At 41.8% G+C, this 16,902-nt stretch overlaps 1 protein-coding gene across 1 annotated transcript in view; it reads right to left on the minus strand.

The window, feature by feature from the left end:
- Window positions 1-16,902, minus strand: part of CPNE4 (copine 4) — a 504,022-nt gene that overhangs the window by 486,804 nt on the left and 316 nt on the right. The gene's annotated exons all lie outside the window — the stretch shown is intronic.

Genomic DNA, 16,902 nt, shown 5'->3' on the forward strand with positions numbered 1-16,902 from the left:
TTATACAGCTGTAGCTAACTAATATAAGCAGATTCAAGAGGTGTTTCAACATAGAAATTAAAAAAAAAATAATGCAAGCTCCTTTAGATCAGGGACTACTTCTTATGCATTACTGCATCCCCAGTAGTGCTCATTTGGCAATATTTGTGGACTCCTGATGAAACCAACCTTCACCTGCATCTGTGGGGAATGGGATACAGGTAGGAAATGTGGGGATACTGAAAAAAGCTCCCCACTTCCCACAATTATACCTAGGGCCTCCATTTTAACTCTGCCCATGCACAACTGAAAGCCCTGACCAGATATACTGGAGTTCATTAGTTCCTGTGTCCTCCCAGAGGTAACCACAATCTTGACCTTGACTTCTGAGGTGGGACATGGGTCAGGGAAGTCAGATTGTTTGGTCTTGGCATGGCTGAAGCCCACTGCCAATCCCAAAATAAGGCTCTGTCAACGAGAGATCAGCTGCCTCCAGCCCCAGAGAAGTGGAGTAAACAAGTAATTTCACACTCTGTTAGAGAACAGGATTAATATGGCCAGATTATCAATACATTTTCCATGTCCTGTTTAAACCCTCTTTGTTGCCTTTCATACAATACTCTGGTTTTACGGAGACTAACGTCAGTCAAGAATAATTTTGATGAAATCTGACTTTTGGCCAATTTTAGAAGCGAATTAAAATTTTCCTTTCACTCAGATAATTTAAGTTATAAAAAGCCACCACTTCAGCATATCCACACTCTGATCCTGAAACTTAATTTGTTTCTGAATGAGTTGCAAACAACGCCAAGACAATAGAGAGCCCAAGAGGGAAGGGAATCAGCTGGAGTTCACAAGGGAACCAACTGAGCAGAGCTTGCCTTAAACCTGCATTAAGAACAAGTGCATAATCACAGTTCTGCTTGTCTTGGCATTATTTGGCCTTTCTAAATGTCACAGCACATCCCGGGAAGGTTAGGGTGCTGGATGTCTCTATAGCACAACATTCTATATCAATTCCAGAGATGTGTACAGGGCACCTGCCCTGGGTCTGATGCTGTAGTGGGTGCAGGAGGCACTGAGCGTCATCCACTTGCCAGAGATAAACCAGGTGTTCTTCCACTGGCACCTGTCCATTTGTTGCCTGGTCAACATTCCTTGGATGATCAAGAGTCAACCTACTCTTAGATCTACTCTTAGGTAGCAGGCACTGTGCTGGGCACTGCAAGAGGTGAAGACAAGAATGAGAGAGTCCCCCTGCCCTAAAGGTTCTTATTCTGGAGCAGGGCTTCTCAGACTTTAACATGAGACCTTAATGTTAGCGTGAAGCATCTGGGTGGTTTCTTAAAACCAGCTTCTGATTCAAGAGCCTGGGTGGGTCCTGAGATTCTGCTTCCAGGTGCTGTTGATCTGTTCACCTATGGACCACACTTTGAATAGCAGGTTTGTAGAGTACAAACCAAGGATCCATAAAACAAGGCAAACTGCTCCAGAGATGGCTTATCTTAAAATCAGTACTTGTCACATTCAAGATGCAGAATGGCCTAAAGGATAAGAGTGTAGATCTAGCATGTGAGTATTTGGATTTGAATCCAAACTCTACCGCTCACTTGTTGTATGGCCTTGGGCAGTTTGCTTGAATTCTTTGTGCCTCAGTTTTTTCATCTGTAAAATAGGGGTAATAATAGTTCATATTTTGTAGGGTTGTCTTGAGAACTGAATGGATTCATTCATAAAAAGTCCTCCAAATAGTGCCAGTCCATAATGAGGATTCATGAGATACAAACTATGATTGTTATTATTATTTTTTTAATCACACTGCTAAGCTTCCCCCTAGAGGAGTAGCAATGCTGAAAAACATAACATTTATCAAGCTCTTGTACGTATATCTACAAAGGACTTGACATTAGGTCATCTGATCCTCAGGATAGTCCCATGCTTGTGGTTTTTAGTTGCCATCAGCTGACTCATGGTGACCTCGCATGCAACGGAATGAAATGTTGCCTGTTTCTGTGCCTTCCTCACAATCATTGCGTGAGGCCACTGTGCATGTTGAGTGTCTTCCAACCTACGTGGCTCATCTTCCAGTACTATATCAGACAACAGGCAAAGAACCACAGCATAGAGCGTTATGCATGTGGTTATCCAGCCACAATATGGTAGAACAGCGATTAGAACCTAAGAATCCCGAGTGTAGAATGTAGGCTCTTAACACCACTATGCTATACTGTGCCCATGCGGGATAGCTACTTAAGAAGCCTCTCAAAAAAGTAGCAGGTGGGGACTTCCACCACACAACACTTCACAAAATGCTCTTCGCCCACATTGCTCCCCTGAATGCCACACTCAGCTGCCTTCCCCCTCTTTCCGTGTCCTCCCAAAAACTTCCAGCCGCCCTTCTCTCTGAGTCCTGTGGAGTTACAGATTCTTTATTTTTATTTTTCTTTCTTAAAGGGTCCTTTATTTTTTAAATTTATATGCCTGCTGTGTTTCTTTCCTCTCACTACTTTAATCATTACTCACCCTGCTCAGACCCCCTCAGCTCACAGTCTGACAATAGAAATACTGAATTGTCCCAAGAGGATGGGAAAGAGAGAATAGCTGTGAATAGTCATACTTTTTATCTTCATCAAGCGTATAATGCTCTATAAATGTCTTTTAAAGATAACTTGAATTCCTAGCCACTAATATTAACTTTTTTAGTTTAATATTAACTATACTAATAAAAAACATATGCACACATTATTTCATTTAACCTTCGTAACAAATGACACATTGCATTGGGCAAATCTGCTGGAAAAGACCTCTTTAAAGTGCTAAAAAGCAAAGATGTCACCTGGAAGACTGAGGTGTGCCTGACCCAAGCCATGGTATTTTCAATTGCCTCATATGAATGCACAAACTGGACAGTGAATAAGGAAGACAGAAGAAGAATTGATGCCTCTGAATTACAGTGTTGGAGAAGAATATTGAATATACCATGGACTGCCAAAAGAATGAACAATCCGTCTTGGAAGAAGTGCAGCCAGAATGCTCCTTAGAAGCAAGGATGGTGAGTCTTCTTCTCACATACTTTGGAAATGTTATCAGGAGGGACCAGACCCTGAAGAAGGACATCGTGCTTTGTAAAGTAGAGGGTCAGCAAAAAAACAGAAAGACCCCCAATGAAATGGATTGACACAGTGACTGCAACAATGGGCTCAAGCATAACAACAATTGTGAGGATGGTGCAGGACTGGACAATGTTTTGTTCTGTTGTACGTGGGGTCTGTATGAGCTGGAACCAATTCAACAGCACCTAACAACAATGACAACAACAACCTATTGATAAAGTTATTGTTAGCCCCGATTCATAAGTGAGAAAACTGAGGGTCGTGGAAGTTGAATAACTTACCACAAAGTCATATATGGTAAATACAGAGACAGGACATACACCTGGGTTTAATGGACTCCAAGACTCATATTTTTAACCATTTCTTATAAAATAGCTTACACTTCTAATTTGCTTACTAAATCTTTCCTTCCTAGATCATGCTAAGGCAAACTTCAGCCCTAAGTGAATCACAATGAGTCAGTCCCTAAGGTGTGGTGTGTGCATTAATGAGTTCAGTTTTCTTTATCCCCTTACTCTGAAGGCAGCTCAAGGCACTTCTGGGACACTCTATACGCAATGGGACCTTCACCAACAAGGTGAGGGGTCTAGGAACCCAGTGTCCCTACTCTGTTTCAGCCACTGAGCATTTGATGACTTGCAGATGGTAGAACTACAACCCAGGAAGCCCAGAAACACAAAGCTTGTTAATTACAAAAGGCCATGGTTTTCCTGAATAAGATTCAAAACCAGTTTCTAATACATTGACCATATGCGTACATGAATGTTTTGCTGGAATTCACTACACCCATATCGCCCAAGTGCATTGAATTATTATTTCCTGAGCTTTGAGACAACAGAGATCAAAAGAAAAAATCCAGCAAAGACCTCGTTCCCCGAGAAACAGCTTTCTTGGGAAAATGTGCATAAAGAATCAGAGAAATTGATGTTCGAGGAACTCCCAGGCTCACATTTTTGGCTCTAACAGTGAGTCAGAAAGATGAGATTTTTCTAGAAAGCAATTATGTCCATTGCATTACATTCATATTAATTTTTTAGCACTCAAATGTCACCCATTTTTAGGAGAAGAATTGGATGTACAAATTTAACCAGATAATTATAAAGGCTGGCAGAAACTTTAAAAAGGAAAAGGGGAATGAAATATCAAGGGAAATGGTATGAATGACTGTCTTCTTCCTACCACAACCCCTCTTTCTCCTGCCATAACAAGAGCAGCTACAGTTCCTGTGTGAGAGAGAAAAAACAAATTCAGATGATGTTTTATCATCTCAGCACTAAAATAATTTCCTCCCGTTTCTCAGGCAACTAAATTTACCCAGTAGAAAGATCAAATCCCAGCCTTCTTTTGTTCAGTTATTTTCCCTGTTTAATATAATCACAGGTTGGGTTCTTCCACTAATGTCAGGTTAATAGGAAGCTGGGGGCTCACAAAATGAATTTTGTGCTTCTGGTCTCATACATGTAGCTAAACTTAAAGGGGGAAAAAAAGAGCAAGATTATTTTTATGTTCAATGGGAGACGCTAGACAGCATATGAAGCCAGAAGGCAATTTCCTTGAGAAAGTATGATAACTGATCCACTTATCGGTCTTGTTCAGCTCCTACACCTTCTCATTTAAGAGCTTCCTTCATCTGCTTTTAATTATATCGTAGAGCTAACAATGCTATTTTTGCTTAGTTGGCAGAGGACAGTATGGTGCATTTTGAGAAAGAAGAGGGTGTTGAATATATGACAAACTGTAAAAAAGAAATACCTCTTTAGATACAGAACACAACCTCTAGTTCACTGCTGTCCAGTAGAAATCTGTGTGATGATGACAGTGTCTATACATGCTCCATCCAACACAGTAGCCATTAGCCATGAGTGGCTACTGAGCACTTGAAATATGGCTAGTACAGCGTAGGAACTGAATTTTTAATTTTATTTCACCTTAAATAGCTACGTGTGGCTGCTAGCTCCTGTAGAGGACATGCATCTCTAGTTTATAGCTTTCTTTCTTTGTTTTTCCTGAAGACTAAAACTGAATGGTGTTGCTCAAAAGCACTGTCCAACATAAATGCAATGTCTGGGACCTTACCTCAAGGCAATTCAAGAAAATGGCTTTTTTCATAAGAGAAATCTGTCTTCCCACTATGGGATAGAGAGTGGATGCAGGAGGGCTAAAAGAGCTGCACAGGCCTAAGGCTGGTTCACCAGCTTTTCCTCATCTGCCAGTGCCAGGTGATTGGCCGTGCCTGCCTGTAGTGCTGTGTGGAGGTAGATGAGCGAGATAGAGTCCCACTATTAAACAGTGGCTGCCATCCACATGGAAGCCCTGGTGGCATAGTGGTTAAGTGCTACGGCTGCTAACCAAGAGGTCAGCAGTTCAAATCTGCCAGGCGCTCCTTGAAAACTCTATGGGGCAGTTCTACTATGAGTTGGAATCGACTCGACGGCAGTGGGTCTGGGTTTGGCTAGTTGGCCATCCACATGCACGGAAAAGGGAAGTGGCAGATCGTGGGCTGTGTTTTGCTGGTACTAGGAGGGACCCTCATGACAATACTGGAGTGAAGCTCTCCTTAGAGCTTCTTTCTAATGCAGCATTACCTTTATACTCAGAGCATAATAATGTTTCTTCTAAGTTTCGGAATGGCAGAACATAAGCTTAGTGGCGAATAGCTCTGCTATATGAGTTATGGATGAAAGCAAAGAAGAGATAAGAGTTTAGGTAGAAGTAGCATGTAAACAGAGTCCATGGTTGGTGCAAATGGTTAATGTGCTCAGCTACTAACCAAAAGGTTGGTGGTTCAAATCCACCCAGAGGTGCCTTGGAAGAAAGGCCTGGCAATCCACTTCTGAAAGATTGCAGTCATTGAAAACCCTATAGAGTACAGTTCTACTCCGATACACATGAGTCAGAATCAACTCGACAGCAATTGGTTTACTGGAGCAGGTAAACTGGGTATGTTTTTGGAGGTGGAGAGAGGGGTGTTTGAAAGAGAGGCCATTTGGGAGGATAGCACCATGTCTGTCCCAGAGATCAGTTGTGTGGCCAGTCACCATGTACTCATGGCTGATGCTTTGGTGAAGCAGCGAGCCACAGTAGCATGGAAGATGTGGTATCTGCATGTCGGCATTCATGCAGGGTCACAGACACACGCGCACATGCATGCACGCTGCAATGGACTGAATTGTGTCCCCCAAAAATGTGTGTCAGCTTGACTAGGCCATGATTCCCAGTATTGTGTGATTGTCCACCATTTTGTCATCCGATGTATTTTCCTATATGTTGTAAATCCTACCTCTATGATGCTAATAAGGCAGGATTAGAGACAGTTATGTCTATGAGGCAGTAGCCAAGCTAAGAAATTAGACTGTATTTTGAGTCAATCTCTTTTGAGATATAAAAGAGAATTGAGCAGAGAGACAGGGGGACGTCACACCGCCAAGAATGAACCAGGAGGGAAGTGCATCCTTTGGACCCAGGGTCCCTGAGTGAGAAGCTCCTAGGCCAGGGGAAGATTGATGACAAGGACCTACCCCCAGAGTGATGGAGAGAGAAAGCTTTCCCCTGGAGCTGGCACCCTGAATTTTCACTCCTAGCCACCTAAACTGTGAGAGAATAAACGTCTGTTTGTTAAAACCGTCCACTTGTGGTATTTCTGTTATAGCAGCACTAGGTAACTAAGACACACATACACACACATTCTCTCTTTCTCCGTTACCGTAGTGACTTCCAGTGAGCAAGGTGTGATTGCTTGCATTAAACAACGTGAGAAATGTATGTTCAGCAGAGGAATTTGGGGAGAATAGGTAGACAAGGAAAGAAACAAAGTCCACCCATTTCCATTAAAAAAAACTTCAGGGGGCCTCCAGCAGCAGGAGGGGCTATTGGCTGAACTGACCAAGTTGGTACACTTGGGTAAGGCTTTGTGGGAGACATTATCGGAATATGAGGAAGAAATTCTGCAGATGCCGTGTGTGTGTGGCAGCTGCAAGGTCTGTAGATTTCCAATACACATATGAGGAGAATAACAGTACAAGAAAATGTGCAGGCCAGTGAGGGTAGGGACAGGCCAGAGAAACAGGAGTTACGTGGAAAGTAATGACAGCAACAGTACTACCAATGCTAGCAAGTGCTTTTGTTACCTATGTATCCAGCACTGTGCTAAGTGCTTCCAGTTACATTACCACATTTAATCCTTTCACCAGTTCTGGGAGGTAGCTGCTGCTATTATTCCCATTTTACAGATGAGAATACTGAGATTCAGAAAATCTAAGTAAACTGCCAGATGACTCAGCTATTAAAAAAAAAAAAAAAAAAAGAGGAGGCAGGCATCAGTCAGATTTCTTAAACTCCAAAGTTCAGGATTTTCTCTGTGATATTATTCTACCTCTCACTGGATACCTGGAGATCCAGGTTCAGGTTCTAGCTCTATGTGAGTCCCTTAACGCTGAAAGCCCCAGAATGTTACACGTCATTCATTCATTCATAAGATATTTCAAGTATGCCCTGAGAACCATGCTGGGCGCCAAGAGATAACAAAGATTAGGAGCTCACAAGCTAATGGGAAACAGACAGACAAGTAAATATTTATAATACATTAATTTTGCTGCCATATTTCTGTTCAAAGTGCCATGAAGAACCTCAGAAACTGGCAACAGCATTGGAAAGGAGAAGAACATTCCTGTGGAATTCCCTCTGTTTCCTACCTGGCAGTATGTTATGGAACTATTTTCTATGAGGTGCTAGTAAATATTCTCAAAAGAAGCAAATGGTAGATTTTGTAAAGTTTTTCTTTACAGCAGTACATTTCAGCATCGTTAATATATGAATGTGCTCTGTGAATCTCCAAAAAGGAGGCATGGTGTATAACATTTTCCAAACTTATTTAATCACAAAAAATTTCCATGGGATACATTAGGAGATAAATGACCAGCAAAGAGAGAGAAAAAGACAAAAAAAAAATTTTTTTTTTTGAAAAGAAGTTAAAGGGCAACAGGCAGAAGTATATTACATTTGCAGCTATTTCATCTTCTGTGAAAAGCCTTGCAATGGGGAGTCAAGACAAGAAGATCCCAGGAAGTGGGGCAGAGTAGGGAAGTGTTGCCTTTCATAAACCACACCATACAGAAGCATGGCCTCTGAGGTTCCAGCTAAGTCAGAGAGCTCCAGCCTTGGTCCGGCAGACTTTCCCTGGATAAATGCCTGCTGAGCTCAGCAACTCAGGCCAGGGACTCGGTATCAAGGTGACCTTCAGATGTTCAACTGAGAGATAGGAGATACAGCCTGGATAACGAGGAGGATTAATGACACTCCACCTAGCCTGTCAACTGTGAGTTGCAGGCTGGATAGATTTCTCCACAGTCCTGGATGAATAAAGAGAAAATAACAGCAGAAACAACATGTGACCTAAGAAACAGATGTTGTTGTTGTTACTAGCTGCCGTCAAGGCAGCCCCCAGCTCATGGTGACCTCATGCACAACAGAACAAAACTTGCCCGGTCCTACGCCATCCTCCTGATTGGTTGCTGATCTGACCGTTGTGATCCACAGGGTTTTCACTGGCTGCTTTTTGGAAGTAGATGGCTAGGCCTTTCTTTCTAGTCTGTCTTTGCCTGGAAGGTCCGCTGAAACCCGTTCGGCATCACAGCAACATGCAAGCCTCCGCTGACAGGTGGTGGTGGCTATGCACTAGGTGTATTGGCCAGGAATCAAATGCCGGTCATCCACATGGAAGGCAAAAATTCTACCACTGAACCACCACTGCCCCCAAGAAAAAGATTGTTGTTGTTGTCGTTGTTGTTAGGTGTTGTCGAGTTGATTTCGACTCATGGCAACCCCATGTGTGCAGAGTAGAACTGCCCCACAAGGTTTTCAAGGCTTTGACCTTTTGGAAACAGATCACCAGGCCTGTCTTCTGAGGTACCTCTGAGTGGGTTTGAACTGCCAACCTTTTGGCTAATAGTTGAGCACCTAACCAAATTTAGTCTATTCACATGACGGAATACTATACAGCAATGAAAATGAAGGATCTTCTGATACACACACCAGCATGGATGGATCTCTTAGAATGCTGGAAAAAATACGTGAGGGAGGCACACCTCAGGTCCTCGGGGCTGTCATGGGAGGGGTGCTGAAGAAGGCCACTGGCCTTGTGGGAATCATTATACATGTGAGCCCACATGAGAGACTAAAAATATTATACACAAAGATCCTTGATGTTCTTCAGCAAATCCCTAAAAACGCAGGATATAGAAAGTATACAGAAGAAATTACAAATGAGAAGTTGGGTAAGTTTAAAGTTGGAGCCAGAAGTTAAAAAGTTAGAAGGCCAACTTCAGGGTAGAGAAATTGAAGAAGTGATTTTTCAGGCTGAAAATGAACGAAGCTTCTGGCAAGAAAAATGATACAGTGGAAAATATGGGAGACTTTAGCTGAAGAGGAAACCCTGGTGGCGTAGTGGTTAAGTGCTACGGCCGCAGTTCGAATCCGCCAGGCGCTCTTTTTAGTGGAAGAACCTCCTGCCCATCAGTGGATACGGCCAACATAATCATCGTTAAATGACTTTGGCGTGTTGATAGGAAAATGATACAAAAAAAGAAAAGAAAAAAACATTCTGGGCACAAAAGAATACATACTGTATACTCCCAATTTGCATAAAGTTCAAAATCAGCAAAAAGTAATCTATAATTATAGACGTCAGAATAATGGTTACTTTTTGTGAGGGCACTGATGAGAGAGATACAAGAGAGACTTCTGGGGTACAGAAATATTCTATATCTTGATTTAGGAGTGTTTGCTTTATAAAAATTCATCAAGTTGTACACTTGTGATGTGTATATTCTTCTATATATTTGTCATGCATAGATAAAATTTTACTTAAAAATAAATAATAAGATGGCAAAAATAAGGTCAACATATCTGTTACAATTAGAAAGAGATTAAACTACCTTATTAAAGGACCTAGGACCTTAGATTATCTTTAAAATCTAACTGATACTTACAAAGGAAATTACTAAAATAAACAAAATGATTGAATGAATCTATGAATAAAGAAAAATAGATGAGCGTCAATAAAAAAAAGTGAGAATAAGTAAAACGCAACAAAGTAGAATCTAAGAAAATAACCTTAAATGGGACAAAGCAGGTCATTTCTCTTTTTTCTCCCAACCTGGATCCATTGTCATTTATTCTTTGTTGCCATCAGCAGATATTCGTTGCTCATGAACGTTTACCAAATTGTTAGACTGGAATCTGATCAGGTCGCTCCCCTGCCCAACATTCTTCCATGGTTCCTAAATTCCACAGGCCAAAGTCCACATTTCTCACCAACTGGCTCTTCATAACCTTGTCCACACTCTTCTTTAGCCACATCATCGTGTTTTAGTCTCATTACTCTTTTTCACACTTTCAAGCCTTGGCATAGTCTTGTCCCTCTGCTAGAACACTCACAGAATCCTAGGAAGATTTTTTTCACGTGAAAGAATTCCTACCACCGATTCTCCATCAAGGAGCCCTGATGACACAGTGTTTAAGCACTTGGCTGCTAACTGAAAGTTTGGCAGTTCAAACCCACCAGCAGCTCCTTGGGAGAAAGACAGTCTGTGTCTGTAAAGATTACAGCCTGGGAGACCCTATGGGGCAGTTCTACTCTGCCCCATAGGGTCACAATGAGTTGGAATCAAATTAACAGTGATGGGTTTGGTTTGGATTCATCCCTCATGGCCCAATTTTAATCCCCTGGCATGACCTGTTTCTACACCCCCATCAGTCACTCTTCATCTGTATTCTTACAGTTGTTTAGACATCCTTCACATCAATCATCACATACGTGTTAGAAAGACTAGCTTACACTCTGCAAGGTCCTGACGCGTAGGGGTCAAGTAGTGTTCAACAAAGGCTCAAAGCTGGATGGTCTGGGAGTGAAGCCTTCTAATCCTACTGTCTTAGTTTCCTAGAGTGCTGCTATAACAGAAATGCAAGTGAGTGGTATCTGCTTCTAACAAACAGAAATTTATTTTCTCCCAGTTTAGGAGGCTAGAAGTCTGAATTCAGGGCACCAGCTCTAGGGGAAGGCTCTCTCTCTCCGCCTCCTCTGGCGAACAACCCTTGTCTCAGCTTCTCTAGCCCAGGAGTTTCCTGGATCCTTGGCGATCTATCTTTCTCCCATTTGTGCTTGCTTGCTTCTCTGTGTCTAACCTGCCCTTTTTATATCTCAAAGGGCATTAGGTTTAAGACACACCCTACATTGATATGGCCTCATTAACATAAAAAAACCTTATTCCCAAATGGGATTATATTCATTGGTATAGGAGTAGGATTTCAACACATATTTTAGGGGACACAATTCAGTCCATAACACCAACAAGCTTGGTACCACAGCTGAAACTCCTGAGTGTCGAGGTACTTTAAAGCCTGTGGCTCCAGCTGTTTGCATCAAGTCAACTCCAACTCATGACAACTCCCTGTGTGTGTCAGAGTAGAACTGTGCTCCACAGGATTTTTTCAGAAGTAGACTGCCAGGCCTTTCTTCTGAGGCACCACAGAGAGGACTTGAACTTCCAACCTTTTTAGTTAGCAGCCCAGCACATTAAAGGTTTGCACCACCCAGAGACTCCCCAGCTGCTGATAAAGGAGACACCCAGAACCAGAAACAGGGATTGGGGTAGCTAGCCAGGCCCTCAAAATGTCAAGTGACCTAGAAACACAACAAGTCTGATCTCTGCCATCATCTTAGAACCAAATATTACTTCAGTGCAAGTCTCCAAGCATTCTATCAAGGAGTGCAGTTCTCTCCCTCTCCCTCTCCCTCCCCCTCCCCCTCCCTCTCTTTCTCTCAAGGCAACCGCCTCAAAGGCAGAGATTTGTATGTTAAATGGCAGAGGCAAAAGATCTTGGATGATCTGAAATCCTCACAGCACTATCAGGTAACCAGGAGTTGACCAATCACACCAGGCTTCCTGCTCACACCTGATGGACTGACACTATTGCTTCCACACCATTGCCCCTCAATGGGCTGTGTCAAAGGTGGTTTCAAAAGGGACAACTTTGCCTCTACATCTCAGAAATCTAGGTCCTCCAGGAGATACGATGTCACTTCTAGGCAGAAAACTCTAATTCAGTCCTAGTTCCTCCACCAACTAGGTTAGAAAATCGGGCACATTCCTGAGTCCTCAGATCTCTCAGACACTAGTCTTTACACTTGTCAATTTCACTGGAGACTAAAAGCATAGGCCCCAAATGATACAACTTCTTATAATCACAGACCACTGGGCAGAGATGCTCATGGTTGGGGATACTCTCCTTTTATTCCTAAAATCCTTAAAAATTCAATTATCAACAAAAAATCATTGAGCACTTACCATGTGCCTAATACTCTGTTGGTAACCCTGGTGGTGTAGTGGTTAAGAGCTACAGCTGCTAACCAAAAAGTCGGCAGTTTGAATCCACCAGGCACTCCTTGGAAACCATATGTGGCAGTTCTACTCCATCCTATAATGTCGCTATGAGTCAGAATTGACTCGACAGGAATGGGTTTGTTTTCTTGTTTAATATTCTGTTACATGTTGTGATGGTTAAAGTTGTGTGTCAACTTGGCTGGGCCACGATTCTCAGTGGTTTGGCTACTTTGTAATGATGTATTTTGGCAGTTATGTAATGATGTAATCAACTCTATGATGAGATCTGCTATGAGCAGCCAACCAGTTGAAAGGGAGATTCCTTGGGGGTGTTTTCTGCCTCCAGTACATAAATGAATGTTCCAGCAAGACTCTAGCTCTTGATCCTGCATCCACTCATCATCATCTGACCTCCAGTTCTTGCGACTTGAGCTAGCATCTTACCTGCTGACCTTGGGATTCATCAGCCTATGAGCCAGTGGCCTTCCATCTGACCAGCCAATCTTGGGTTAGTCAGCCCATGCAGATATGTGAGCCAGGAGAAGCCTCCAGCCTGATACCTAATCCACAGACTTGGGACTTGCCAGCCTCTACAACCACGTGAGTTATTTCCTTGAGATAAATCTCTCTAGATATAGATAGATGATAGATAGATAGATAGATAGACAGACAGACAGACAGACAGACAGACAGACAGATAGATAGATAGATAGATATTGATAGATAGATGATTGATTGATTGATTGACTGATAGATCAATAGAGATAGAGATATACGCTTTACTGGTTTTGCTTTTCTAGAGAACCCAGCCTAAGACACATGCTATGAGGCAATATCAAAATAATATGTGGTTACTACCCTTAAACAGTTTTCAATGTCACTGAGTAGATGAAATATTTACTATTGGAAATCACTGTAGCATGATATTTAAACGCATAGGCTCTTGAGTCAGACAGCCTGGGTTCACATCCTGGCTCCATGATCTACTACCTGCATAATCAGAGGCAAGATGTGCCTCAGTTTCCTCATCCATATATGTAACTAAAAATAGTATCTACCTTAGTGTAGCTGTGAGGATTCAGTGACTAACAATGCAGATACAGAGTATAAGCTCTAGAATACTACAGAGCAAGTGCTCAAGAATTGCTAGGCTACCACTGTTTACGTGAAAGAAAGCTCTGCAAGTAGATATATGATGAATTGCCAAAGTAATTAGCAAGAACAAATTAAATGATGACAAAACCCAGAGAAGATAAGAGATACTTTGGCACAAAGCACAGTGAAGAGAGAAGAAAGGCAATATTTATCACACATTCTTCAATATATCAGAACTGGTATTAGGTGTTTTACACTGAACCATCACTGCCTCATCTGTGAAATGGGAGAGATGGTCCTTAAGCTAAGCTCAGAGCTTAGTCTGAATTTGAAGAGGATAAGAAAAGAAGAAAGGAAATGCCAATTTGTATGACCAGGCAGCAAAACAAGTGCAAAAGCATAGGAGTATGTATGCTCTGTCTGGAGGTAAGAGTATCACTTGGGTGATTCGTGATAGAGTTGAAAGTGCTTTGGGGACACACAGGCCTGATTTAAGTCCTGCCTCTGATATTTACTAGTTATGACATAACCTCTCTTGAGTCTCAGTTTTCTCATTCCAAAAAAAAAAAAAAGATACTAAGAGCTACCTCCCAGGGCTATTGTGCCAATTAGAGGCGATAATAGACATGAAATAACCAAGCAAAATACCCAACATACTACATTCTCTAAAAATGTTAATTCTGTTTCCCTTTCTCCTATGGTCCACAATATAGCAAATGCCCAAATGCTCCCCAAACTTAAATTCGAGGTCATTCAAGGGAGCTATGCTTTACAAATAAATCATTATTATAAATTGAGATTCCAAATTAAAAGTCAGTTTATGTTAAAAAAAAAAAAAGAAAAAGTTACTCATATATTTCAGTTTGAGCCAAATACTTAGGAGCAAATAAGTTCAATTATAATTTAAACTGGTTCATTGGACACGGGGGACCTTTTAGTAAGTTCTGTCAAGGAATTTGCTTTTGGTGGGTATAAAAAGTTAAAGTTCACTCTTCCAGAGTCTAAGTCAATTGAAAATTCTGTTATAAGTAACATTTTATATGTCTATATGCAGCCCTCTTTCATGCCAATAGTAGGATGAAAGAAGCAGAGGTGTGTGTACACGTGTGTGTGTGTGTGTGTGTGTATAAAATCTGCTCACCAAACATTCCATCTGCTCCCTCAGTTCTCTTTGCATTAGGCAGAACCATGTGACTATTCCTGAAAAGTAATATGTTTCACTTTCAGGAAGAAGCATAGAAGTGCCAGTTCATGTTCTCTAGCTGTACTTCCCCCGCCATGTTGATTCACCAAAAAGTGCTTGTATTGAGCTAGTGGGGTCATGATATCAAAGTATATGAGGTCATTGAGTCTCCACTGGAGGAAGACATTCTTGTCATGTGCTGTCAAGTCAACTCTGACTCACAGTGACCCCAAGTGACAGAGTAAGTTATCTGTAATGACAACTGAATGCTTCGTCAGTGGCTGCCCCCAGCAGCCAAGCACTTAATGGCTTTAAGATAGAGATGGCCCTTGAAATCCAATCCTTACTTTTCATTAATCCACCTCTCAAATTCTTGTGTGACCACTCTAACCGTTTTCTTTTTTTTCTGTAACTAGCTACTAAGTACCTGTTATTCCAGCATCAGAGGGACCCTATCAATTATTTATGACTCCTCCAAGAATAGTCTGCCAGTGGGTATTAGTTCATGTGCCTTACATAGATAGCCAAACATTTTTTTAATGCAGTTTATACTTTTTGTTTTTATAAGATTTTTCAAAAATCCAAGAAATTCAAGTACATGATTTAAAAATGGAAAATATTAAGAAAGCACAAGAGTACAAAAGCCATTTGCAATTTTACCACTCAGATAAAACCATAGTTACTATTTTGGTATATTTTATTAGAAATTTTTTTCTATGCTTATGGATTTTAAATAGAATCACGATCTGTACATTGTGTTTTGTGTGGCTTTTTAACCTAGTGATATATTGTGGACATTTCCCAGTGTCATGATTCTTTACAAACATGAGTTGTAATAACTAGTACTCCATTATCTGAGATATTAAATTTATTCAACCAATCTCTTTCCCTTGGACATTAAAATTGCTTCCAATGTGTTGTCATTTAAAGATACTCTAATGGTCACATGCCTTATTTGCATATATCAGTGTCCCAAAACCCAGTTTCCCTCCAGATATCAGCTTCATAGGATCACACAATACTTATCCCTTAAATGGCACCCTGGTGGCACAGTGGTTAAGTGTTTGACTGCTAACCAAAAGGTCATCAGTTCAAATCCACCAGCTGCTCCTTGGAAACCCTATGGGGCAGTTCTACCCTGTCCTATAGGGTCGCTATGAGTTAGAATTGGCTCAATGACTAAGAGTCTAGTTTTTTTTGTTTTGTTTTGTTTTATCCCTTAAAGAGGAGCCCCAGTGGTGAAGTGATTAAGCGCTCAGCGGCTAACTGAAAGTCAGTGGTTTGAACCCACAGCCGCTCCACAGGAGAAAGATGTGGCAGTCTGCCTTCTTAAAGATTTATAGCCTTGGAAACCCTATGGGGCAGTTCTAACCTGTATGATAGGCTCACAATGAGTCAGAATCGACCCCATGGCAATGGGTTTGGGTTTTGTTTTTTTTTTTAATCCCATAAAGCAGGAGCCCTGGTGGAGCAACAGTTGAGTGCTCGGCTGCTAACCGAAAGGGCTCCATGGGAGAGAGACCTGATAATCTGCTCCTGTAGAAATTATAGCCAAGAAAACCTTATGGGGAAGTTCTGCGCTGTAACACATGGGGGTCACCACCCATCAGAATTAACCTGAGGGCACCTAACGGTAACAACAGCCTCCCTTAAAGCAATCTGACGCTTTCGCTTTGTGATCAGCAGACACAAACAGGGTCTGTCAGTCTTGTGAGAAGCCAGGGAAGTGTAGAAACCCCAACAGAACTTGCCTGGGGACTGTGGGAAAATATGTCTCAAGTGAGTGAGTGGCTCAGGCTAGCTAAACCTCAGGACCTAAGGAAAATGACTCATCCTCCCCTCCAAGATTTTCTTCCTAATCCTCCCCTCTCCACCAAGAGGAAGACCCGGAGAAGGAAGGCAAAAGAGTCAAGGGGCCAATTGGTCTGCCTCTTTTCTTCTCTCAAGCCAGAGAGACCAAAGGAAGCTGCCTGACTCTTACCTGGTCCAGCTCAGTTCAACAGAGCATGTGACAAGATAGGGATTTGGAACAAGAATCCACCTGGTGATAAGAGTGTTTATCTGCAGTATCTTCCATATTTTACATGCTCCCTGGCAAGTCACCAACGACGATGAAGGAACAAAAGTCCTGAGTCCAACTCATCAGAGACAC

The sequence above is a fragment of the Loxodonta africana genome, chromosome 27 (assembly GCF_030014295.1).
Source record: "Loxodonta africana isolate mLoxAfr1 chromosome 27, mLoxAfr1.hap2, whole genome shotgun sequence".
NCBI classification, from domain to species: domain Eukaryota; kingdom Metazoa; phylum Chordata; class Mammalia; order Proboscidea; family Elephantidae; genus Loxodonta; species Loxodonta africana.